We start from the raw sequence: 26979 nt of genomic DNA, 5'->3' as shown, positions 1-26979 counted from the left end.
GTTCATTTTGGATCCGAAAGTGATGCAAAATTAATTTTACATGGGTAGTCATAGGACGGAAGTACTCTGTTTTTGCATCCTTTGTATTTCTTTAGAAGTTGTGCCTTGGAAGCTCATTTGGAGAAACTAAAAAAAAATAAAAAACAAACATTTCTTCACCAATTCCACTTTTTATTTTTACGTTTTTAATTACACTTTAATATTCTAATTATATAATTTTTACAATTTGAAAAACTTTTTCGCTCCCACCAAGGGTTGAACCTGGGTCTGTTGGAACAAACGCCATCGAATACGAAGCGTCGAAACGTCAATTCAAATGTTTGTAATATTATCGTAATATTCCATCAAGGCATAACATTCTAACTACTTCTCGTGGTGTTCTTTATTAGTACACCCTTAAAAAACATCGCTTCTGTAATATATACTCCCAAACACATTCTGCTTCAAGCATCTATATTTTCAGGATTGGTCAAAACAAAATATTGTTTCTATTGTTCAAACATATTATGTTTCACCTCAGGCATACACTGGTAGAAAAAACGTTTAATGATGGTAGAAAAAACTTTGTATGTATATATTTTTAAGGCGACAATTGGTTACATCCATTTTTTACTTTCAGAATACTCTCTCGGTCTCTCACACATACATGTTTATAGGCAATTTCTAAATTAATATATTTTTGCATTCACATATATTATATATTAAAAAATGTTATGTCCAAAACATAATATGTTCTAACATATTAACATATATGTCCCAAACATTTTGTACTAGTTTATGAACATTATATGCTTGCACTTAAAAATGTGCTAAAAATTTGTGTTCCAAACATATAATTTTTGCACCCAAACATATGAAAAACAGTCTTTTACGTCCGCGTATGAATGAAAAATAAGGACACAGATTCAAATCTCCCCATCGGCAAATTTTTTTAAGATTGTTTTTTGTCGTTTTTATTTTGTTATTTTCGGTGTATATTGTTGTAGAAAATATATTTCTACGTTCTCCATTTGAACTCAATAAAAAAATTTAAAATTCTCGCAATTTTATTCTTTTTCTACTTCCTTATTGATTTATTGTCCAAAATTTAAATTTTAACTTTAAACCGCCAAATAGCGTTTAAAGAACTTCATTGGAAGTGGTAAAAATTGATTACGGTCCCAAAATGCTCTTAAAAAATGTTTGTGGAACAACTTCCAATTTTTTTTTGCTGGGATGTGCTTGTGATATACTTCTTAAGGTGTGATCCGAATACAGTGTTTTGGATGCGGATTATAAAATTCTGTGATATTTTTACCAAATAAATAATTTAATTTTTTATGATTTTTAATACATTTTAACGCTAGTCTGGAACGTTTGACCTCAAAAACATTCATACATTCACAATTTTTCTAGAACGGATTCAGCATCTTCTTAGACAAAATTTTAATAATTTGCACCATTTTATTAATTTTTACTCCGTTTGAAATAAAAACAAGTATATACGGACGTAAGTTCGGCCGTATATAGATTGCATAGAAACTTGTACTAAAGACTGTCATCCACAATAGAATTACTTGGGTTGCGATAACACTTAAGCAAAAAAGGCCGATTAAATACGTAAATAATTCAGTATGACAAAATTTTTTTATCAAAATAAAATTTTGACAAAATTTTCTATAGAAATAAAATTTTGAAAAAAGTTTGTACAGTAATAAAATTTTTACAAAATTTTCTATAGTAATAAAGTTTTGACCAAATTTTCTATAGTAATAAAATTTTGAGAAAATTTTCTATAGTAATAAAATTTTGACAAAATTTTCTATAGAAATAAAATTTTGGTAGATTATTTTTGGGGATCGGCTATATATAACTATAGACCGATATGGACCAATTTTGGAATGGATGAATTTTCTCATCCATGAGGCTCCTGAGGTCAAATATGGGAATCGGTTTATATGAGGGCTATATATAATTATGGACCGATATGAACCAAAGTTTGCATGGTTATTACAGACCATATACTAACAACATGTACCAAATTTCAGCCGGATCGGCTGCCAAATCCAAATCGGGGGATAGGTTTATATGGGGGCTATATATAATTATGGACCGATGTGGACCAATTTTTGCATAGTTGTTAGAGACCATATAGTTACACCATGTACCAAATTTCAGCCGGATCGAATGAAATTTGCTTCTCTTAGAGGCTCCGCAAGCAAAATCTGGGGATCGGTTTATATGGGGGCTATATATATATTTATGGACCGATGTGGACCAATTTTTTCATGGTTGTGAGAGACCATATACTAACACCATGTACCGCATTTCATACGGATCGGATGAATTTTTCCTCCAAGAGGCTCCGCAAGCCAAATCTGAGGGTCGGTTTATATGGGGGCTATACGTAAAAGTGGTCCGATATGGCCCATTTGCAATACCATCTGACCTACCTCAATGACAACTACTTGTGCCAAGTTTCAAGTCGATAGCTTGTTTCGTTCGGAAGTTAGCGTGATTTCAACAGACGGACGAATGGACGGACAAGCTTAGATCGACTCAGAATTTCACCACGACCCAGAATATATATACTTTATAGGATCTTAGAGCAATATTTCGATGTGTTACAAACGGAATGACAAAGTTAATATACCTTTCATCCTTATTTTTTGTACACTAACGTCATCCTTCGTCATTTTGATTACGGCTTATTTCAAGACGCTATATGTTAATTTGCATCGTGTGCAAAAATGAGAACTAAAATTGAGTTTAGTTTCTTATTAAATTTTTTATTTTGATTTGTATAAAACAAATATTCATAAAATGGTTGAATTAGTATAACTTAAATTTATCATTTCCCAATCGACTAAAATGCATTTTACACCGAAAAAAATGTGAACTGTTTTATAGAAAGAATGAACTACCTCGCACGAAAATTGAACAAAATTTTACTCCACATTTTGAGATTTCCATAAAGCGTTGTTAAAACCAGGAAATTTTAATGCCCTGTTATACTTTTTAACTACAGTTCACGAAATTACATCCTCTCATAGAAGAAAAAATTAACTAAAAGTAAAGAAGAAAATCATTGGCGCCAAATCATTACTATACAGTAGTTCATTCTAACTATTTTTGGGAATCGTAGGAAATTTTTCTTTTGCTTTAGTACATATTGAACTTATGTGTACGGTCATTGAACTTTATACTCACGTTTAGTTCATGAAATTTTTGAGACATACTTAAAAAAGTAAGATTTCATTACGCTGTGGAAAATTTCGATAAAAATAATAAAATTTAACTACTAGCAAATAAATTTTTTCCAATAAAAACAAGTTAAATTTAGAGTTAATTTAACTACGGAAATTTTTTTTCTGTGTAGATCGAAAATGAAATAAAGCGTCGTCATCTTAACGGAGAAGGGTTAAAATAATGATATTAAAATAAAGTTTATAATCTTTGCTCTAAAACTGTTTTTTTTATTAAATTTAGGACACAATTTTTGCAAATTCCCGTCCCTCCGTAAAGAAACACATTTTTGATTTGAAGAAATCGTTCTTAAATTAACTGAAATATTGAATCTTTAGATACTGTCGCCAAAGTATGCGTCTTTGTTCGCTTTCTGCACTTATTTTCCTTTTTAAAATAATTAATTCTAAACTAAATTTTACTCAATTAATGCGTGCGTTTGTATCCAACTTTAACAGGAATACGTAAATTCTCGATAATACTACACAGAAAAAAGGTAAACAATATTATAGGTAGAATTTAAAATCCTTAAAATCATGGAGTACTTTTTAACTGCACTTCACGAAATTACATCCTCTCATAGAAGACAAATTAACTAAACTTAACGAACAAAAATCATTGGCGCCAAATCACGACCTTTTTAACCATAAAGTAGTTCGTTCTTACTATTTTTGGGAATCATATGAAAATTTTCTTCTGAGTTAGTTTATATTGAACTTATATGTACGGTCAATGAACTATATACCTACGATTAGTTCATAAAATATTTGAGACAAAAACGGAAAATTTCATTGGGTTGTGGAAAATTTCAAAAAAAATAATACAATTTAATTACAAATATTTTTGGGCAATATTATTTTGAGGATTTAGCTTCTTTGGTTTAAAGTTTTTTTTTTTATCATTTTGTACTTTGAAGTATCTGTCATAACTTGGATATTTAAACTAATGCCTTTATTTTAAAGAAGCAGCATCTTTGACTCGGAATCAATACGATGTAACTTTTTTTGAGTGAACATTATTTTTAAAGTTTTAAAAATAATGGGTTCCATTAGCAACGGAAATTGGTACCCAGTGGGCAAGTTTTTACAATGATTCTACAATATGACTACGGAAAACGTCATAGCTTGGAATCCAGATTTGAATCCTGCCGCGCCCTCCTTTTATAAAAGGGGTTTTAGTTACTTTAATCTTATAACCTCCACCATAGGATGGGGAGATTATAAGCTTGTCCTTCCGTTTATAACACAAGTTATATTAAAACCCTGAACCACGTCTAGTCTGCGGTAATATTGAATATGAAAATATTCCTGGAAATCGGACGTCTCAACCATATATCTATTGTCTATGATATGGGTTAAGTGAATTTAACTTTTATAAATTTTTAAATGCAATTAATAGCTTAGATAATATGGTGTTATTGAGCCAGATGCCACTATAACCCATTATTCATTTCGAAACAACTTAATATGCATTGCGGAAAAAACTACATACATGGATAATAAATATCTTTACTCAATTTCCTAGCACATTTCGTATTTCCATCCGGAAACGAATTGCACATTTTTGGCATTTTTATACCTTCCACCATACACTGAAAAATAGCATGCCCCATTCCGGGATCGAAACAGATATGAAAAGATCTCAAAATTGGCCCCTTTAGATGTAAACAGATACACCCACATAGGATGATGTAGAATTAGATATAAATGTACACGCACAGAAAAACCATGTTTGGACATGGTTGCCGCATCCATTTAATGCTTATCTAGAGCATGTAATTGCCGCGAAAACCATGTATTTTGTCTTTGTAAAAATAGTTTTCGAGCGGAGAAAAATGTACGGTGGCAATAAGCATTTGAATGGTTCTCAAATACCGCAAACATGTTCTATCATTTAAATGATAGAATTTGAGACCATTAAATGGTCGGGAAAAAAGTATTTTTATAGGTTAAGTATAGACATGTCTAGAACCATTGCATGGCCATAAAGACCATTTACATTTTTTCGTGACCATTTCATTTTTTAACTTTTTTGCAGCGAAAAGAATTTTATAAAAACATTGAGTAGGTACAAACGATTTCCATTTTGCGCGTCAGTCGTGTGTTGATTGTTTCTTGGAATGGACGGAGAATACGGATTTACCGTGTTTTGTGTTAATTTATTTATTCAGAAGTGGCACGTGGTTTTATGTGAACACAAAAAAGGAAAGTGTAATTGAAAAAATGTACTTGTTTTTCGTTCTGCATTTTGCTATATGGATCATTTATTTTTATTTCGAGTTACATGATGTCTGCGTTTGTACATTTGACAGGCACGATGTAAATATGTAATAATTACTTATTGTTGAAATTGAAATAAAGTAGAGTGTGTAAAAATATATGATGTTTGCTTGAATGGCATTATAAATACAAATAAACAATGAATTAGTTTATAAATAAATAAAAAAAAGATAGATATTTATCTTAGAACTAGCGTCGATTCAAGTTTGCTCTCGAAACGACAGCTTGCATACTCGAAGGGCAGGTCTACTGAAACCGCATTACATGAACTAGTCAGCTTTATTGAAAGCTCAGTATCTGTCAAAGAATACACAATCGTGGCGTTTCTAGGCATCGAAGGGGCGTTCAACAACATCCATCCGAGCTCGATTTTAAATGGACTGATAACTCTGAATGTTGATCCAGGTATACTTAGGCTGTTAGACGAACTTTTAACGAAGAGACGACAAGTTTAGACAAAGTTCAGCGTATGGCGTGCTTGTGTATCTCAGGCGCATTCAGCAAGACAGGAACAAATTCCCTTAATGTCATGGTGCATCGATTGCCTTTAGACATTTTGGCCAAAAAGTCAGCTGCAACAACGGCTGTGCGGTTGGGCGAGCTATCACTGTGGTCGGAAAAAAGTTACGGTCACAGTTCGGTTCTCAGAATAATACTTTGGCGACACCACTTTTCGACAAAAAGTTTGAAACTCTAATTCCCAACAGTGAGGCGTGGTGCACACAGGCCCCGGGGAATAAACGATATGTAGATTTCTACACTGATGGCTCCAAAAGTGGGTTTCGGAGTATATTCTAAAGATCTGGAACTTCGAATAGCAAAAAGATTACCTAATCACTGTAGTGTTTTTCAGGCTGAAATATTAGCAATAAGAGAGGTGGCGAATTGGCTGAGAAGTAATGTTCCAACAAATGTTGGCATTAATATATACTCAGACAGTCAACCTGCAATAAAATCCTTGGACTCTGTGTTCCTTAACTCGAAAACGGCCATCGACTGCCGCAAATCTTTCAATGAGATGGCTGAGCTGCACAATAGTCACCTAATATGGGTGACTGGTCATAGGAACATACCGGGGAACTGCGAAGCGGATGAGTTGGCGAGGCTAGGGACTACCTTACTTATTCCAGAGGAACTAGAATCTGTTGATATGCCCCTGGCTACCTGCAAGTTCATACTGCGTGAGAAGGCTGTTATGATGGCAAATGTTCGATGGGAGAATTGCAAGGGTTGTAACGACACCAAGCAAATATGGACCCATTTAAACTTAAACCGCACACTAGATATGCTAGTGTTCTCGAAGCGTCAGATATCACTCCTGATATCTGCTATAACGGGTCGCTGCCTTACACGGATGAAAAAGACTGTTTTTCATATGTTTGGCTATAAACATTATATGTTTGGAACACAAATTTGTAAACACAATATTTTTGAGTGCAAGCATATAATGTTCATAAACTAGCATAACATGTTTGGGACATATATGTTAATATGTTAGAACATATTATGTTTGGGACATAAAATGTTTGTAAATATAATATGCTTGGATGCAAACATATATTAATTTAGAAATAGCCTATAAACATATATGTGTGAGAAAGATGTCGGGGAATATACAATTGGGCAGAAACAAAATTTTGAGCATTCAGGTCGAAAACCTATGTTGTTAGCACCTATATTACCTGTTTATTTTCATAATTCATTATGATTGTAAATATATAAATAAATAAATAAAATTTTGAGCACAATATTGTTTGGGAGAATTTTTTTAAGCATATAATATTTTTGGGTGCAAAATGCTTCCAAACATATTATATAGTCACATAATAACATATTGTTTTTTGGAAGACAACATTATTGAATTTGGATGCAAAAATACAAAATGTTTGGAACTTAGACTACCCAAACATATATTGTTTAGACCAATATGCTTTCAAACATATTATATATTGGTAGAGATCAAACATATAAATATTTGGGCAATACCCAAAAATGTATATGCTTGAAGCAAAATATGTTTGGGAGTATATTTTACAGAAGCGATTTTTTGTGAGGGTGTATAGACGATTTTGCAAAAACTATTGGCGCGAAGTATAATGACTATTGTATGAGCTGTCATGATGCGGAGAAAAAGGAATCAATTAAACACCTCTTGTGTGAGTGCCCTGCATTTTGTGTAAGGCGTAAGCAAATTTTAGGGGCATATAGCTTTAGTTTACTGGCGGACCTGGAAAACGTTAACTTAAGCAGTCTGCTAATGTTTTTGGAACAATGTGGTTGGTTCAACAGGAGAAAATAATCGAGAAAGTTCAGCGATTAAAACTAGAAATGCCATATGTAATAGGCACTTTTAGTTAATGTGGTATCACAATGGACTGAATAGTCTAAGTGAGTCTCAATCTTAATCGGGCCACCACTTTAACCTAATGCGCTTTACAGACTATCAGTTATTCCGGACGGAATGTCGGTGTTTGTAAAGAATCTTACAGTGTGTCGGATCGATACGACTTGTCGGCGATGACTAAATAATCGGTAAATGTGTTATCGATCCCAAAAACTTTCAGCAGTATCGATTATGCTTTCGGACTTAACTTATAATGTGCATAATATATGCGATATGTTCGACACGAGCACTGTCGTCCGGAATAACTGATAGTCTGTAAAGCGCATAATCTACCATAATGCCAAAATGATCAACAAAACACATGCCCACAATACTTAAATTGCTACTCTCAATGCAAAAACACATTCTGTTTTTTTAATGTATATTCATAAGCGTAGGAAGGCCTCTGGGGAGGGGGCTTAGACCCCCCCAGAAAAATTTTAGCCCCCCCTAGAATTTGAAAACCTATTTACGATTTTACATTTTTATAAAAATTAAACTAGTATATACTCGTACAACGCACAACTTTCACTAAAGACTTTCATGCACAATCGAATTACTTGGGTTGTGGTAGAAGTCTGATATTTATGAAATAAAGCTGTGGTTGAACTTATGATTTAGTTGAATAAAAAATAGTAATTGATATTAAAACTATTCTTTCATAAATTAATATCTTAATAATGATGCAAAAAAGCGAAAAAAGAAGTGAAAATGTTCTTTTTGGGTCTGGAAGTGGTACAAAATTGGCGGAGAAGCGATGAATGTAATATGAACTTGTCATAGAACGAATGTCCAACGTTTCAACAACCGTTGCAATGAATTTACATCACTTCTTAAGGTGTGATCTGAGTTCAGTGTTTTGAATGTGAATTAAAAATTTTGTGATATTTTCCTAAATAAATAATTTTTATACTTTTTTATGATTTTTAATGCATTCTAACGCTTGTTTGAAACGTTTTTTTCAAATATTATCGATTTTTCTATAATGGATTTAGCATTTTTGTGGCAAAACTTGAATAATTTGTACCATTTTATTTAATCTTACTCTTTTTTTAAACTATTTGAAAAAAGAAAACAAAAAATTACCCATTAAAATATAAAAAAATGAAGTAAAAAACTTCCTGTGTAGGTAAAATGGTTAACTTCTTTGTGAGGACATTTTTGGAAGTGCTTTTAAAGTTGTGCCTTTAGAAAAACTCCCCATTTTTTGCTGAGAAAAGTGTGGAACTACCCTACGGGAAATGTATCAACCACAGAACTGGTACAGGACTAATCCCTGGTGTGTATGGACCAGTCCCAGTTCTAATCAAAACGTATGGAAGGGACCGTCCACTTTAACATGGGTTTTTCATTGACGGAGTAAACTTACATTTTAGGACGCGTCTTGGACTCATCCCAAAGGACACATCCTGTGACAATTTAGCAGGAGCAACCCATAAACAGGTCCTCAGGAACCAGTCTCGGACAAACTCTTAGAAATCTATTTCAATTTGGCCTCCTAATCGAACCCGAAATGAAAAAAAAACTTTTGAAATATGTCGAACAAAAGGTTATCCTGATAATTTTATTTCACTAAATGTGAAAATTGCAACTAACTGGAGCACAGGTACCAGTTCTGTGATAGGTCCGTCAGTGGCAATTTGCACCAATTTCCCGTAGGGTACTTTTAGTTGCTTTATTATAAATTGATTGTCGAGTTATTTTGATGCCTATTTTTTATTCAATTTTATGAAATAAAACATTAGTTGAACCTATAAGTTCAGTCTATAAAGTTTTAGCTAGGGGGGCTATAGCCCCCCCCCCCCTAGGAAAATTGTCTAGCTACGCTAATGTGTATATTCTCTTGGTTCCGAATGTCTATTCTCTTTACTCCGAATACGCAATTTAATATTCAAATTAAATAATATTTAGACTTAAGCATATCAATTTTTATACCCACCACCATAGGATAGGGGGTATATTAACTTTGTCATTCCGTTTGTAACACATCGAAATATTGCTCTAAGACCCCATAAAGTATATATATTCTGGGTCGAGGTGAAATTCTGAGTCGATCTGATCATGTCCGTCCGTCTGTTGAAATCACGCTAACTTCCGAACGAAACAAGCTATCGACTTGAAACTTGGCACAAGTAGTTGTTATTGATGTAGGTCGGATGGTATTGCAAATGGGCCATATCGGTCCACTTTTACGTATAGCCCCCATATAAACGGACCCCAAAATTTGGCTTGCGAGGCCTCTAAGAGAAGCAAATTTCATCCGATCCGGCTGAAATTTGGTACATGGTGTTAGTATATGGTCTCTAACAACCATGCAAAAATTGGTCCACATCGGTCCATAATTATATATAGCCCCCATATAAACCGATCCCCCGATTTGGCTTGCGAGGCCTCTAAGAGAAGCAAATTTCATCCGATCCGGCTGAAATTTGGTACATGGTGTTAGTATATGGTCTCTAACAACCATGCAAAAATTGGTCGACATCGGTCCATAATTATATATAGCCCCCATATAAACCGATCACCAGATTTGACCTCCGGAACCTCTTGGAAGACCAAAATTCATCTGATTCAGTTGAAATTTGGTACGTGGTGTTAATATATGGCCTCAAACTCCCATGCAAACATTGGTCGATATCGGTCCATAATTATATATAGGCCCCATATAAACCGATCCCCAGATTTGACCTCCAGAGCCCCTTGGAAGAGCAAAATTCTTGCCATTCGGTTGAAATTTGGTACGTGATGGTAGTATATGGTATCCAACAACCATGCAGGAATTGGTTCGTATCAGTCCATAATTATATATAGCTCCCATATAAACCGATCCCCAGATTTGACCTCCGGTGCCTTTTGGAGAAGCAAAATTCATCCGATCTGCTTGAAATTTGGTACGTGGTGGTAGTATATGATATTTAACAACCACGCCAAAAGTGGTCCATATCAGTCCATAATCGTACATAGCCCCATATAAACCGATCCCGAGATTTGGTTTTGGAACCTCTTGGAGGAGCAAATTTCATCCGAGTGAGTTGAAATTTGGTACATTGTGCTAGTATATGGTCGTTAACAACCATGCCTAACTAGGTCCATATCGGTCTATAGTTATATATAGCCCTCAGATAAATCGATCCCCAATCACACAAAAATTGGTCCATATCAAGTTCATAATTGTATATAGTCCCCATATAAGCGACCCCCATATTTCAATTCTGGCTCTCTACGTACAAAAAGTCCATATCGATTCGTAATTATTTGTAGACTTAACTATACATAACTTTTTTATCTAATATATACCATGTATGGACTAAATCACAATTTAGAAAACGATGTTAAGAAGTTTTAAGATACCACAACCCAAGTAATTCGATTGTGGATAACAGTCTTTCGTACAAGTTTTTACGCAATCCATGGTGGTGGGTACATAAGATTCGGCCTGGCCGAACTTGCGGCCGTATATACTTGTTTTTTATTAACATGCCAAGCGCATAGCCAAAACAAATGAACACATAAAACAGTTTTCCGAAACAACATACAAGCAGTTTCACAGAAATTGCTCTCTTTTGATTCTCTCGCTGTGTTATGTTGATATCTTTCGTCAACCCTCCCGGTTTCCATTTCTATTTCTTTCTCTATTTGCTTTCGCTCCTTGAATAAAATATCACAACATATATATGTTTACTCAAAATTTGTAAATTTATATATGTTTACATTAACACATATTATTTTTATGAAACATTCTTGTCCCAAACATAATATATTCTAACGTATAATAACATATGTGTCCCAAACATTTAATGCTAGTTTTGGAACATTACATTTTTGCACTTAAATATATTGTGTTTAAAAAATTGTGCCCGAAACACTTTTTGTTTATATCGGAACATATGAAAAACATATTTTTCTAACAGTGTAAATCCGATCAGCAAACATTTTGTTTGCTGTTATGTCTCATTTTGAAGAATATTAAGATTATGGGCAAATACTTTAGATATTCATAAAATATTGTTTTAATTGTGTTACGATAGCCCCTAAGTTGATTTTTTTATTTGTTTCAGCCAAACTAAAACATCCCAGCAAAAAATGGAGCACTATTTCAGCAGGATTGTAAAGGAGAGAGACAGTACCAACTTCTTAGAAAACTGCCGAATCAGTGCTGATTTTTGTGGGCGATGTCCCGATTTAGAGCAGCTTCTACATAGCGCAATAGCAATATTGCTCAGAAGTGATAAATGATCCTATTTTGTAGCATTGTAAGTATGAAGTAAAACAGTACTGATTTTCTTGCATCTATACTGCATGCGTTGGTTGCAATAACGTCAACGAATGATCGTAAACTAATTTGATTATTCGTTTACTTTACTGCCACCGATATATGCAGTGTAGATTCACTGCCTACTTAAATGTATCCAAAAGGCGCACCTAATATCTTACTGCTGCAGCATTTTTTGGCAGGGATGTTTTAGTGTAATCGAGCTTAAACAAGTATATACGGCCGTAAGTTCGGCCAGGCCGAAGCTTATGTACCCTCAACCATGGATTGCGTAGAAACTTCTACTGAAGACTGTCATCCACAATCGAATTATTTGGGTTGCGGTAACACTTGCCGATGGCAAGGTATCTTAAAACTTCCTAACACCGTAATATATACCACATACACAGAAAAAAATATCACCAAAATATTTCCAATTAAAAAGTTAATTGAAGTTGAAAATTTTTTCACTTAATAAATTAATTGATACAATTAACTTTTTAATCATGATAGAAACATTAAGTTAATTAAGTCAATGATGGAAAATTTTAAAATTTTTAATTAAAAAAATAATTGATACAATTAACTTTTTAATCAAATTCGGAAGTTAAAAAAGTGCTGATTTTTTTTAAATTTTTAATTAAAAATGTATTTCAAACAATCATTTGTTAATCCAAATAAAAACTCTAAGCCAATTCAGAAAGTAATTAAAAATAGTTACCTTTTTTAATTGATAAATTAATTGAGTTTTGAAATCAACATCAATTAAATTTTTAATTGAATCAATTAAAAAATTAATTGAAATTTGCTGAAAAAATCAATTAATTTTTTAATCAAGAATTTTTTCTATGCCCAATTAAAACTGTGATTGATACTATCATTTTCGTGATTGAAGACATTTCAATTAAAAAATTAATTGGATCAATTAATTTGGTGATTGAATCAGAAAAAATTTTTTTTGTGTGTAGTACATACGTGGTATATATTAAACTAAAAAAGGCCGATTAAATACGTATATAATTAAGTTTAAAGTTTCTATAGAAATAAAATTTTGACAACATTTTTTATAGAAGTAAAATTTGGAAAAAAATTTCTATAGAAATAAAATTTGGATAAAATGTTCTATAGAAATAAAATTCTGACAAATTTTTCTATACAAATAAAATTTTGACAATGTTTTCTATAAAAATGAAATTTTGATCAAATGTTCTATATAAATAAAATTTTGACAAAATTTTCTATAGAAATAAAATTTTTACAAAATTTTCTATAGAAATAACATTTTGACAATGTTTTCTATAAAAATAAAATTTTGGTAGATTACTTTTGGCTCGAGTGGCAACCATGATTATGAACCGATAAGGACCAATTTTTGTGTGATTGGGGATCGCCTATATATAACTATAGACCGATATGGACCAATTTTGGCATGGTTATTAGCGGCCTTATACTAAGGCCACGTTGCAAATTTCAACCGGATCGGATGAATTTTGCTCCTCTAAGAGGCTCCGGAGATCAAATCTGCACACAAAAAAAATTTTTCTGATTCAATCACGAAATTAATTGATCCAATTAATTTTTAATTGAAATGTCTTCAATCACAGAAATGATAGTATCAATTAAAAAATTAATTGAAGGTCAATTAAAAAGTTAATTGATCCAATTAAAAAATTAATTGATGCTATTATTTTTGTGGTTGATTTTTGTTTCAATTAAAAAATTTGTTGAATCAATTAAAATTTTAATTGAATATTTGTTATAACTCAATTAAAATTTTAATTGGAAAAATTTTCGTGAAATTTTTTTGTGTGTGGGGAACGGTTTATATGGGGCTATATATAATTATGGACCGATAGGGACCAATTCTTGCGTGTTTGTTGGATATCACATTCTAACACCACGTTCCAAATTTCAACCGGATCGGATGAATTTTGCTCCTCCAAGAGGCTCCGGAGGACAAATCTGGGGATCGATTTATATGAGGGCTATATATGATTATGGACCGATATGGACCAATTCTTGCATGGTTGTTAGAGACCATATACTAACACCACGTACACAATTTCAACCGGATCGGATGAATTTTGCTTCTCTAAGAAGCTCCGGAGGTCAAATCTGGGGATCGGCTTATATGGGGGCTATATATAATTATGGACCGATATGGACCAATTTTGGCACGGTTGTTAGAGACAATATACTAACACCACGGACCACATTTCAATCGGATCGGATGACTTTTGCTCCTCTAAGAGGCTCCGGAGTTCAAATCTGGGGATCGGTTTATATGGGGGCTATATATAATTATGGGCCGATGTGGACCAATTTTTGCATGGTCATTAGAGAACATATACCAACACCATGTACCAAATTTCAGCCGGATCGAAGGAAATTTGGTTCTCTTAGAGGCTCCGCAAGCCAAATCGGGGGATCGGTTTATATGGGGGCTATATGTAATTATGGACCGATATGGACCAATTTTTAGAAACCATATACTAACACCATGTACCAAATTTCAGCCGGATCGGATGAAATTTGCTTCTCTTAGAGCAATCGCTAGCCAATTTTGGGTGTCCGTTTATATGGGGGCTATACGTAAAAGTGAACTGATATGGACCAATTTTTGCATAGTTGTTAGAGACCATATACTAACACCATGTATCAAATTTCAGCCGGATCGGATGAAATTTGCTTCTCTTAGAGCAATCGCAAGCCAAATTTGGGGGTCCGTTTATATGGGGGCTATACGTAAAAGTGGACCGATATGGCCCATTTTCAATATCATCCGACCTACATCAATAACAACTACTTGTGCCAAGTTTCAAGTCGATAGCTTGTTTCGTTCGGAAGTTAGCATGATTTCAACAGACGGACGGACGGACATGCTCAGATCGACTCAGAATTTCACCACGACCCAGAATATATATACTTTATGGGGTCTTAGAGCAATATTTCGATGTGTTACATACGGAATGACAAAGTTAATATACCCCCATCCTATGGTGGAGGGTATAAAAATAGCAGACAATGTTTGCTATTTCAGCAAAAAGTGACTGCTTTCCCTTTTTCTGCACACTTTTTGCTGTTTTAACAGACTTTTTTAAAGTAACTTGTTTAATATGACAGGTCACTTCATAATTTGCGTGTCAAGTAGTAGTCGAACTTATACAATTTATGTCAAGAAAAACTAAAGCCTATTTTAAAATTTGTTTGAATTCTTAAGTAAAAAATTTGAAAATACTCATTTTTGACAATCGAATTGCAGTGCCTGCTTTTATTTCGAATGTTTTTCGTAAAATTTACAGAAATAGGTCATAAATTGGCTTTTGTGCTCCATTTGTGTGTGATGAATGCAAAAGTCAAAATCGACTTGGTGTAATCTTCAAATACGACTACACGCAAAAAAATAATTCTTTCCTCCCAAACGAAATTTTAGACAAACAAAGTTCGTTTCTCATTTGCTTTTCTCTGTAAGGAAGTGTATTTGGAAGAAAAGTATATACTTTTTGTGATAAACGTTTATAATTTTCCAGGATGTAAAAACAATTTCATAAAGACTAACTCAAAAAAAACATGGTTTTCTTGCTAATTGCATTTTCCCTCACATCTTTCTCACATCCACGAGGTTTTTTAGTTCTTAATACCTTTTCCTGTAATACCAACAATGTAGAAGAAATTATACAATTTTATAAATTTTTAATTTTTTTGTTTTACCTTTCGCCTGGACGGAGAATCGAACCGCGGACCATGCACTTTGTAAGCCAACACACTAACCACTGAGCTATGTACCTGTTATGGTCATCAATAGATAATTATCCATATAAGTTATATTTATATAGCATAGCTTGCGGCGCCCACGACCGAATAAACAAAGTTTATTTAACAGAAACAAACACTTAGTTTGGCACCGTGGAGCAGTGGTTGCTACGTCCGACTTGCATGCCAAGTGTCGTGGGTTCGATCCCTGCTCCGACCAAAGTTTTTTTATTTTGTTTTTTTTTTTACATATATTCCAGATATGTTCGGAAGATTCCGAAAAAATGTTCAACATTACATTGTACTATATTAAATTTTGAACTGTAAAATGTGTCTTATTAAAGACCTAAAGTCAGAAAAGAACATTGTTTGATATAAACGAAATGGACTGTGTTGTTGTTTCAAAAATAACTCTTTTTATTGAAAAAATAAAAATTTTGTAACAAACGAATTTTTTTGGTGATAAAAGTTTAAAATTTTCGAAGCAATTCAAAAAACTCTAACAAAAGAAAAACGTTTTCGGTACACGTTTTCCAAACGTTTTTTTTCTTTGCGTGTAATAGATTTTTATCATAAAAATCGAAACATCGATTGGTCTTTAAGAAAAATTAACCACCTTAACTATTTGAAAAATAAATTGTTTTATGGAAAAAATTAACTACTCCGTGCGACTATACGATAGAATAGGAAGATGTGGGCTTGTTGTTATTCTTTTCCGTCAACAAAACCAGAGATTAGTACCATAAAAAGTTTTTTCGGTTTTTCTTTTCATTTTGCATTCGTAACAAAAAATAATTCACTTATTTTAGCAATTTTTTTAACTTTTAATAGAACAAAAACACTTCGTGAAATATTTTATTAATAATTTAGTACAATCGACACAGAAATTTTGCGTGTAGTTTTAAGAAAATAGCAAAAAAAAATTGTCGACATCAAACCAATAAATTCGGTGCGCTTTTCCTACAAGTATGATATTAATCTTTGGTTTATGAGACTAACACATGCATACCCCATTTCAAATCTTCATATTCTATCGTCTTTGGTTATGGCGAAAATGTCACATAGTCGCCCCAATCATATTATTTTGCTTTTGGAATAAGATAGTTAACATACACCGATGTTTCATCTCTGCGTGAATTTAGTACAGGTCACAGAGAGTGCCCGTAAAAACACTTTAGTTAAATGGCACATCTAACAACAGCGGCAGCAAATTACTTATATGTATTTTTTCGTAATTTTTTGCAAACTACAAACGACTGTGTTGTAGCTTTAGGAGTAAGAATCTACACTCTTTCACCGAAACGAAATCGCCTTTAAATACCAACCACCATGAACCAAATATAACAGTTTCCTTTAAAGAAAATTTCGAAGTTTAAAGAAAAAACTTGAAATTTAAAATTGCAAACATGTCTTCAGTACCATACGAAGTTCAAGATGGGGGTCGGTTTATATGGGAGCTATATCAAAACCCGTGCCGATATAGCCCATCTTTGAACTTGACCTCCATGTAACCAAGAATCTATGCCAAATTTCAGAAGGATAGCGACATTACTAAAGACTGTAGCGTCAATATCAAAATCAAAAATAAAAAATATTTAAATGTTCGAGGAAAAAAACTACTTTACCGTATAAAAATCCATTAACTAATAGAGCTTAAGATTTCAACCCTAAACAGAGTTCAATGTCCGAGCTACCACTAAATATCGATTATTTTTATACCCTCCACCATAGGATGGGGGTATATTAACTTTGTCATTCCGTTTGTAACACATCGAAATATTGCTCTAAGACCCCATAAAGTATATATATTCTGGGTCGTGGTGAAATTCTGAGTCGATCTAAGCATGTCCGTCCGTCCGTCCGTCTGTCCGTCTGTCCGTCTGTCCGTCTGTCCGGCTGTCCGTCCGTCTGTGGAAATCACGCTAACTTCCGAACGAAACTAGCTATCGACTTGAAACTTGGCACAAGTAGTTGTTATTGATGTAGGTCGGATGGTATTGAAAATGGGCCATATCGGCCCACGTTTACGTATAGCCCCCATATAAACCGATCCCCAAGTTTGGCTTGCGGGGCCTTCCGGAGCAGCAAAATTCATCCGATCCGATTGAAATTTGGTACGTGGTCTAAGTATACGGTCTCTAACAACCATGCAAAAATTGGTCCATATCGGTCCATAATTATATATAGCCCCCATATAAACCGATCCCCAGATTTGACCTCCGGAGCCTCTTGGAGGGGCAAAATTCATCCGATCCGGTTGAAATTTGGTACCTGATGTTAGTATATGGTCTCTAACAACCATGCAAAAATTGGTCCATATCGGTCCATAAATATATATAGCTCCCATATAAACCGATCCCCAGATTTGACCTCCGGAGCCTCTTGGTGGAGCAAACTTCATCCTACCCGATTGAAATTTGGTACGTGGTGTTAGTATATGGTCTCTAACAACCATGCAAAAACTGGTCCATATCGGTCCATAATTATATATAGCTCCCATATAAACCGATCCCCAGATTTGACCTCCGGAGCCTCTTGGAGGGGTAAAATTCATCCGATCCGTTTGAAATTGGGTACCTGATGTTAGTATACGGTCTCTAACAAGCATGCGAAAATTGGTCCATATCGGTCCATAATTATATATAGCTCCCATATAAACCGATCCCCAGATTTGAACTCTGGAGCCTCTTGGATGAGCAAAATTCATCCGATCCAATTGAAATTTAGTACGTGGTTAGTATATGGCCTCTAACAGCCATGTAAAAATTGTCAAATTTTATTACTATAGAAAGTTTTGTCAAAATTTCATTTCTATAGAAAGTTTTGTAAAAAGTTTATTTCTATAGCAATGTTTGTCAACATTTTATTTCCATAGAAAATTTTGTCAAAATTTTATTTCTATAAAAAATTTTGTAAAAAATTTATTTCTGTAGAAAGTTTTGTCAACATTTTATTTCTATAGACAATTTTGCAACATTTTATTTCTATAGAACATTTTGTCAACATTTTATTTCTATAGAAAATTTTGTCAACATTTTATTTCTATAGAAAATTTTGTCAAAATTTTATTGCTATAGAAAATTTTGTCAACATTTTACTTCCATAAAAAATTTTGTCAACATTTTATTTCTATAGAAAATTTTGTCAAGTTTTTATTTCTATAGAAAATTTTGTCAAAATTTTATTTCTATAGAAAATTTTGTCAAACTGAATTATATACGTATTTAATCGGCTTTTTTTTTTTGTTTAATATATACCCCTTATGGACTAACTTACAATTTAGAAGACAGTGTTAAAAAGTTTTACGATACCTTGCCATCGGCAAGTGTTATCGCAACCCAAGTAATTCGATTGTGGATGACAGCCTTTAGTAGAAGTTCCTACGCAATCCATGGTGGAGGGTACATAAGATTCGGCCTGGCCGAACTTACGGCCGTATATACTTGTTAAATATTAATTTCTCATTTAAATATATGTTACCAAAAATTAGTTTCTTAATTTTTTTTTTATACCCACCACCATAGAATGGTGACGGGGGTATAATAAGTTTGTCATTCCGTTTGTAACACATCGAAATATCGATTTCCGACTATATAAAGTATATATATTCTTGATCAGGGAGAAATTCTAAGACGATATAACGATGTCCGTCTGTCCGTCTGTCTGTCTGTGTGTCTGTCTGTCTGTCTGTCTGTCTGTCTGTTGTAATCACGCTACAGTCTTCAATAATGAAGCAATCGTGCTGAAATTTTGCACAAACTCGTCTTTAGTCTGCAGGCAGGTCAAGTTCGAAGATGGGCTACATCGGTCCAGGTTTTGATATAGTCCCCATATAAACCGACCTCCCGATTTGGGGTCTTGGGCTTATAGAAATCGTAGTTTTTATCCAATTTGCCTGAAATTTGAAATCTAGAGGTATTTTATGACCATAAAGAGGTGTGCCAAAAATGGTGAGTATCGGTCCATGTTTTGGTATAGCCCCCATATAGACCGATCTCCCGATTTTACTTCTTGGGCTTATAGAAACCGCAGTTTTTATTCAATTTACTTGAAATTGGAAATCTAGAGGTATTGTAGGACCACAAATACGTCTGCCAAAAATTGTGAGTATCTGTCCATATTTTGGTATAGCCCCCATATTGACCGATCTCCCGATTTTACTTCTTGGGCTTATAGAAATCGTAGTTTTTATCCAATTTGCCTGAAATTTGAAATCTAGAGGTATTTTATGACCATAAAGGGGTGTGCCAAAAATGGTGAGTATCGGTCCATGTTTTGGTATAGCCCCCATATAGACCGATCTCCCGATTTTACTTCTTGGGCTTATAGAAACCGTAGTTTTTATCCAATTTGTCTGAAATTGGAAATCTAGAGGTATTGTAGGACCACAAATACGTGTGTCAAAAATAGTGAGTATCGGTCCATACTTTGCTATAGCCCCCATATAGACCGATCTCCCGATTTTACTTCTTGGGCTTATAGAAACCGCAGTCTTTATTCAATTTACCTGAAATTGGAAATCTAGAGGTATTGAAGGACCACAAATACGTGTGCCAAAAATTGTGAGTATCGGCCCATGTTTTGGTATGGTCCCCATATAAAACGACCTCCCGATGTGGGGTCTTGGGCTTATAGAAATCGTAGTTTTTATCCAATTTGTCCAAAATTAGAAATCTAGAGGTTTTTTTGGGACCATAAAGAGGTGTGCCGAAAATGGTGAGTATCGGTCCATATTTTGGTATAGCCCCCAATATAGACCGATTTCCTGATTTTACTTCTTGGGCTTCTAGAATACGTAGTTTATATACAATTTGCCTGAAATTGGAAATTTATAGGTATTTTAGGACTATAAAGAGGTGTGCCACAAATGGTGAGTATCGGTCCATGTTTTGGTATAACCGCCATATAGACCGATATCCCGATTTTACTTCTTGGGCTTCTAGAATCTGAAGTTTTTATCCAATTTGCCTGAAATTGGAAATCTAGAGGTATTTTCGGGCCATAAAGAAGTGTGCCGAAAAAGGTGAGTATCGGTCCATATTTTAGTATAGCCCCCATAAGAAAGATCTCCCGATTTAACTCCTTGGGTTTGTAGAAACCGTAGTTTTTATCCGATTTGCCTGAAATTGTAAATATTCTGGTATTTTAGACTCACAAAAACGTGTATCGGATTAAGTTTCTATCGGTCCATTTGGTAATGCCTCCATATAGACCGACTTCACTTCTTGAGGATGTAGAAGGCGCACTGATCATGAAAATTACTTGAAACTCAATGTAAAATTTCCAGATTTTACTTCTACAGATTTAAGATTTCAAATCAAGACATTATTTTATAATTTTCTTGCACACCTACAAGAGATGTTAATGATTCCTCTAAAACTCAAACAAAAATGGTTCTTATAAATCCAGAATCTGATATAGTCCTGATAGGTGAAATCTTTAAATTTATCTTCGGGAATTGTCCCCAAGTCCTCAAGCCCTCCTGAAATTTCAAAGGAAACCCTAATATTTGGTTCATGGTGGTGGGTATTTAAGGTTCGGCCCGGCCGAACTTACTGCTGTATATACTTGTTGTTTTTTTTATTTTACAATACGAATATTAAGTTTCATCACTAGGGGACGCCGCATCTATTTTGTACATGTGTGTGTGTGCACGATAGAGAGGACCAAAAACAAATGTCAACCGCTAAACCGCAAACAATGAAATTATGTAAAAAATATAGATTCATTCAAATATGCCTATGCATTTATTAAATTTGTTTTTGTAATAACAATTTTAGCCGCTCCATATATCGAAGGTGGTTGCAGAGATATCAAAGATAATAAGAACACAACAATTTTACCACTTTGTTTTAAAAATACGAAAATATGTGCGGTGCTCAAGAGAACATCGAATACTTCCGATTACACATTCAATGTCACCCATACAACAATTCTATGGATGGGGGTAAAATACACGTGCTATATTCTATTACTCATTATTTTATTCACTCACTCACTTTCTTTTAAAAATAATAACAAAACGCAGGTACACACACACCCGCTCTTAGGGGGCCAATATGAAATTGGTGTTATTTTTTTTGGCACTCGCGACCTTGAGATAGATGAGATTTTTTAGTTTTTCACACAATTTGGGTATGCGTTTTTTTCTGGTAAACCAAGTGACACTACTCAAAGATAATTAAAATGCAACAAATCTGAATATATTTTGTTATTGATCTATTTCAAAAATGCAACGAGACGCGTTCGAGATATTTGGCACAACAATTACGGAGCATAAACCGAAATCCGAAATTTAGCAGACAAGCACTACCACTCACGACGACGGTCGTGGGCTAAGTAAAATTTTTCAATTCTCCCTACGACTGATTGTGTGATATTGATTGTCGTCTATAGAGCACGCGAGTGTCATTGTTGTTGATAGTTTGACGATGCAAAAAAAAAAAATAACAAAACGAAGAGGCAACGGTTGCTATGACGAAGAAACTATTCTCTTTAACGAGAGAAAAATTCATTAATGAATGGGCGGTAGTTTAGGTGGTACAAAGGCTCACTAAGAAATAAAATAGATTCCTAATTGATTTTCTAAATATGATAAAGTTAATATATATTTTAGTTGTTTAATTAGGAAAGTTTTGCGGTTATACACACAAAAAATTATTAAATTAATTAAATACACGCAAAAAATATGCAATTAAAAAAAATAATTTACAGAAAGTCAGAAAAGAACAGTGCTTGATATAAACTAATTGAACTGTGTTTTTGGATCAAAAATTATGTTTTTATTGCAAAAATAAAAAATTTTAACAAAATAATGTTTTTAGTGATAAAAGTTAGAAATTTTCGAAATTCAAAAAACTCTAATAAAAGAAAAACGTTTTCGGTACACGCTTTCCAAATATATTTATCTTTAGATAGTGTGTTTGCTTACACTGATAGAAGTGTTATCTTTTCTGAGGGTCGAAATTTTAGACAAATGACAAATAAGAAAATTCCTTTAAAAACAAATAATAAACAAATTTGTTCTGAAAGAAAATACTTTACATCAAAAATGAATTTCGTTGCGGAAGAAAGTATTTTTTCTTTGTGTGTATTTACAAAATGTATGGTCCGTGTTTGGGTTCCCTGTCCAGAGAATTCAGTGTATGGAACATCCTTGGAAGCATGAAAATGAGCTTATAAAAAAACATTTTTATTGAATTCCAATTATTTTTTATTGGTACTTCACGACCAAAAGGAAATGAAGTAAAACTCAATTTAAAGAATAAGCATTCTTAATTGATATATAAGATGATGATACAATTCAGATTTTGATCTTAATTGATTACCATACTCCATGGAATCGCATCGAATTTTAATAAGAAATTGATAGGCATCTTCCAGACGATCGGTCAATCAATCCAATGCAATTGACTGATTCTGTTAAAAATCGTTTTAAATTGACGGTGTAAAAACTACAATTTCAGCGTATTGCCTGTGTATTAGGGGGATATGAAAACAATACTTTTTTGTTCTCCTAAACGAAATTAAAAGCCTGCACGCAAAGAAAAAACGTTTGTAAAACGTTTTTTTTTTTTGTTTTTCCAAAAACACAGTCCATTTCGTTTATATCAATTACAGTTCTTTTCTGTTTCATTAAAAATTTTATATAATAGCGTGCAATGTCGAACATCTTTTCGGAATCCTCCGAACATTTTTGGAACATAGTGAAACCTCTCAAACTTGTACATTCTGAAATCGGGACACCTCCCACACGTGGACAGTTGTCTGGGGACGTTTGCCATATTAACACATTGCAATTAACCTCTCATAACTGAGCACCTACCATATATGGACAAAATTTGAGCGATCGTGGGTGCCAATCTTTCAGACGTTTCACTGTATAAGCAGGAAAAAGCAGGAATTGAACCCTCGACCATTTGTATGCAAGGCGGGCAAGCTGACCATTGCTCTACGGTGGCCAACCACATGTATGTTTCTGTTAAATAAAGTTTTTTTACAACGCCTCGTGGGCGCTAAAAACTATGCTATATAAATATAACTGTTTGACTGTGAGCATTTATGGCTATAGCGATAATTATCTGTTGATGACAATAACGTAGCCCAGTGGATAGTGTGTTTGCTTAAAAACTGTGTTCGATTCTCCGTCCAGGCTAATGGTAATTTAAAAAAAATATATATATGTATATATAAAATCGAATAATTTTTTCCTACATTGTTTGTATTACAGAAAAAGGTGCTAAGAACAAAAAACCCGTGGAAGTGAGAATGATGTAAAGAATTGTTTTTGAGATAGTCTTGAAATTGAAATTGAAATTAAATTGTTTTAATATCCCGTAAAAGAATCAACGTTTATCACAACAATTATATACTTTTCTGCCAAACAATCTTCCTTACAGCGAAAAGGAAAAGGGAAACGACATTTGTTTATCTAAAATTTCGTATGGGAGGAAAGAATTATTTTTATATAAATATAGTACAAGGATTAAGCTTAGGTTGGCTGTACGAATATATAATTATGCAAACATTTGACCATGTATCTACAGGCAATCGATGCTATACGTATTAATTCGCGTGAAGTACACAAAGGCCAAATCACAACACCACTAATGTGTGCATGTTTTGAATCTAGTCCCTACTTTTTCGCTATTGTTAAAATCCAGTAAACTGTTCATCAAAGTTGCGTTATATTTGAAACTCTCACCACGTGAATTTTCATTTTCATTCATTTTCTGTTTGCTATAAGGATGTTTGCTTGGAAGAAAAGTATAAACCTTTTGTAATAAACGTTCACTTTTTTACAGGATGCGAAAACAATTTAATGAAAACTGTCTCAATTTTTTGTTGGAATTTTCTGACTAATTATATCGTCCTTCAGTTTTTTCCTTCTCAGAACTTTGTTCTGCAATACAAACAGTATAGGCTCAAATATTCGATTTTATAAATTCTTGAAACTTAAAGGGTGATACGGTCAAAATTTGGTCAATATAAACTTGACGTATTTCTTTCAATTTTGCATTTAAAAAACCTGAACACCCCTCATTTTGAAGGTGTGTGTGTGTGTAGAATGTGGCTCCTATTTTGATTTTGGAATTCACTCTCAATTGTCAAAATGCAAGGCGGGCAAGCTGACCATTGCTCTACGGTGGCCAACCAAATGTATGTTTCTGTTAAATAAAGTTTTTTTACAACGCCTCGTGGGCGCTAAAAACTATGCTATATAAATATAACTGTTTGACTGTGAGCATTTATGGCTATAGCGATAATTATCTGTTGATGACAATAACGTAGCCCAGTGGATAGTGTGTTTGCTTAAAAACTGTGTTCGATTCTCCGTCCAGGCTAATGGTAATTTAAAAAAAATATATATATGTATATATAAAATCGAATAATTTTTTCCTACATTGTTTGTATTACAGAAAAAGGTGCTAAGAACAAAAAACCCGTGGAAGTGAGAATGATGTAAAGAATTGTTTTTGAGATAGTCTTGAAATTGAAATTGAAATTAAATTGTTTTAATATCCCGTAAAAGAATCAACGTTTATCACAACAATTATATACTTTTCTGCCAAACAATCTTCCTTACAGCGAAAAGGAAAAGGGAAACGACATTTGTTTATCTAAAATTTCGTATGGGAGGAAAGAATTATTTTTATATAAATATAGTACAAGGATTAAGCTTAGGTTGGCTGTACGAATATATAATTATGCAAACATTTGACCATGTATCTACAGGCAATCGATGCTATACGTATTAATTCGCGTGAAGTACACAAAGGCCAAATCACAACACCACTAATGTGTGCATGTTTTGAATCTAGTCCCTACTTTTTCGCTATTGTTAAAATCCAGTAAACTGTTCATCAAAGTTGCGTTATATTTGAAACTCTCACCACGTGAATTTTCATTTTCATTCATTTTCTGTTTGCTATAAGGATGTTTGCTTGGAAGAAAAGTATAAACCTTTTGTAATAAACGTTCACTTTTTTACAGGATGCGAAAACAATTTAATGAAAACTGTCTCAATTTTTTGTTGGAATTTTCTGACTAATTATATCGTCCTTCAGTTTTTTCCTTCTCAGAACTTTGTTCTGCAATACAAACAGTATAGGCTCAAATATTCGATTTTATAAATTCTTGAAACTTAAAGGGTGATACGGTCAAAATTTGGTCAATATAAACTTGACGTATTTCTTTCAATTTTGCATTTAAAAAACCTGAACACCCCTCATTTTGAAGGTGTGTGTGTGTGTAGAATGTGGCTCCTATTTTGATTTTGGAATTCACTCTCAATTGTCAAAATGCCGTCCAAGCAAGAAGAGCAGCGTATCAAAATTTTGCTCGCGCATCGCGAAAATCCGAGCTACTCGCACGCAAAGCTGGCAAAATCGCTAAAAGTTGCCAAATCAACCGTTACAAATGTAATTAAAGTGTTTGGGGAACGTTTGTCGACAGCCAGGAAGTCTGGATCGGGGGGAAATCGAAAACCGGAAGCCGCTGAGACGACAAAGAGAGTTGCCGGTAGTTTCACGCGAAACCCTAACCTCTCTCTCCGAGATGCCGCAAATAAGCTGGGTGTATCGTCTACAACCGTGCATCGAGCCACAAAACGAGCCGGACTATCGACTTACAAGAAGGTAGTGACTCCAAATCGCGATGATAAACAAAATACGACGGCCAAAGCGCGATCCCGGAGGCTGTACACGACGATGCTGACGAAGTTTGACTGCGTGGTAATGGACGACGAAACCTACGTCAAAGCCGACTGCAAGCAGCTTCCGGGACAGGATAATATCTGGTTTGGCAAGCCATCTGTACCTGTGGCTTGAAAAGCAGCATTTTCATAGCTTCCGGGACTGTCAACCAAGAAATTTACGTAAAAGAGTGTTTAAATAAACGTCTGCTGCCTTTCCTGAAGAAACACGGTTGTTCCGTACTGTTTTGGCCGGATTTGGCATCTTGCCATTACGGTAAAAAGGCCATGGAGTGGTACGCCGCCAACAACGTGCAGGTGGTTCCCAAGGACAAGAACCCTCCCAACACGCCAGAGCTCCGCCCAATTGAGAAATACTGGGGTATTGTCAAGC

At 34.0% G+C, this 26979-nt stretch overlaps 1 protein-coding gene and 1 long non-coding RNA gene across 4 annotated transcripts in view; one reads left to right on the top strand and one right to left on the bottom strand.

The window, feature by feature from the left end:
- The window catches only part of kar (monocarboxylate transporter 10-like protein kar), an 83800-nt gene extending 61557 nt beyond the window's left edge, over positions 1 to 22243 (bottom strand). Inside the window, exon 1 of one of the 3 annotated variants that reach the window (XM_075290954.1) lies at positions 21888 to 22243. The gene's annotated coding sequence lies outside the window, so the exon portion shown is untranslated. The remainder of the gene's footprint in view (positions 1 to 21887) is intronic. The other 2 variants (XM_075290953.1, XM_075290955.1) reach the window with 2 other exon arrangements.
- Positions 1 to 26979, top strand: part of LOC142221293 (uncharacterized) — a 278541-nt gene that overhangs the window by 79345 nt on the left and 172217 nt on the right. The gene's annotated exons all lie outside the window — the stretch shown is intronic.

Source organism: Haematobia irritans, chromosome 1 (genome assembly GCF_050003625.1).
Source record: "Haematobia irritans isolate KBUSLIRL chromosome 1, ASM5000362v1, whole genome shotgun sequence".
In the NCBI taxonomy this organism is placed as follows: domain Eukaryota; kingdom Metazoa; phylum Arthropoda; class Insecta; order Diptera; family Muscidae; genus Haematobia; species Haematobia irritans.
This window is presented reverse-complemented; position numbering and strand designations above follow the sequence as displayed.